Genomic DNA, 1628 nt, shown 5'->3' on the forward strand with positions numbered 1-1628 from the left:
ACCTGAAGGATCATAAGGTTGGTAAAGTAAAAGAGTTTGACTCTACTTCGGGTAAAGTCCACTATCTAACTCTATTAATCTAACTCTATTAAGTTCCTATTTGAGATTCTTATACATGATGTGACTAGTTCACATGTTGATGTTTTAAGAATCAAAGAAAATAGGAAGCTTAAAGGAAGTATATGCTGGTTCTGATCGCGAAGATGGTTTTTGATCGCATGGTTCGGTGATCAGAATTTTGAGCAGTTGCTTAAGAGTTATGATATATTGCTTGGGAATAGATAACAACAAGTTTCATATGCATTTGCATTGTAAGGATAAGTTTTTCCGCAAGTCTTAAAAAAAAGAGTTTTAATTTTATTTATTTTAAATATCCTTACAGTGGCATTTGTGAAAAATGGTTGTTTATATTATTCCATTAATAGCAAGAGTGGAAATATGAATTTGATTCTTTCATTTGTGGTAGTGTCTAAATTTACCAAAACAAGGAAAGATTCTCACCCAAGTTTCAGTTGGATAGAAACTTGGAATCATGCAAGTTGTATAGTATGATGAATGAGAATTTTCATCTTTGGAAAAATTAAGACTAATTCCTTGTTCACATGTATATGTGAGTCAAGTGAAGGACTAAGGGATCGAGTACACATTCTTGTGCACTGATCAAGTCCACCACAAAAGATCAATAAGACTATTCGTCATGATTTGCTAAAGTTTAGTAAATATGGTTATACTTATAAGCTTAAGTATAATTCTGAGACATTGGAAAAGTTTCAAATGTATGGCAGAGCGAATAAGAAGAATCAAATTAGGCAGAAGGATAAAAGTTTCTCAAATCTGGAAAGATGGGAGAGTACTTTAGTATCATGTTATATGATCATCTTAATGATTAAGAGACTTAACCACAATTTATCCTCTAAGTGCATTCTGATAGCTAAGAAGAGGAGTCATGAATTGTTGAAGTGGTCAAATCAAGAAGATGAGTCATACTTCGTTCCAAAACAAGTCTTAGAGTCATACTCCAAGATTGTAAATTGAGTGATATAATCTTTAGAAAGTTTAGAACACTTGTCAAATGTAGAGTAACATGTTTTCTTACTCTTGTACATTTGAAATTGGTAAGTTGTGATGTTTTGGATAAAACAAAGACCAACTAAGGCCAATTCTGTGAAGTGTTTGTCTTAATTAAAATCCACACTATCTCTTGAATATTAGGCAAGAGAGTCTTATATGTCAAGAGGACAGTGGGAGTCTAAAAGATCCTAAAATGGCTTCAAGAACTAATCAAGAATAAAACTTGTATTTCATCACTAGCACACAACTAGAGGTTTATAACCTATCGTGTTGACATTTCTGTGCCCATTCCAGTTAAGTTGGTTATACATTTGAGTTCTACATGTTCTCAATTGTTTGCATAACTACTTGGAAGCAATGGCAGGCCCTTGTGCTGCCAGGTGGCAAGAGGTTAACATTGCACAAGTTCAATCCATATGGGTTAGGATTTGTCACTAACCTAGTCTTGTGATTATGGTTTTGACAAATTCACATGGATAAGAACACATACACCATAAAATCTAAAGGGTACAAGGTTTCTCTCCGATTCATGAAAATGATGGTGTAAGGGTAAATAG

This window comes from Lactuca virosa, chromosome 2 (assembly GCF_052849685.1).
Source record: "Lactuca virosa cultivar CGN04683 chromosome 2, Lactuca_virosa_CGN04683_v6, whole genome shotgun sequence".
NCBI classification, from domain to species: domain Eukaryota; kingdom Viridiplantae; phylum Streptophyta; class Magnoliopsida; order Asterales; family Asteraceae; genus Lactuca; species Lactuca virosa.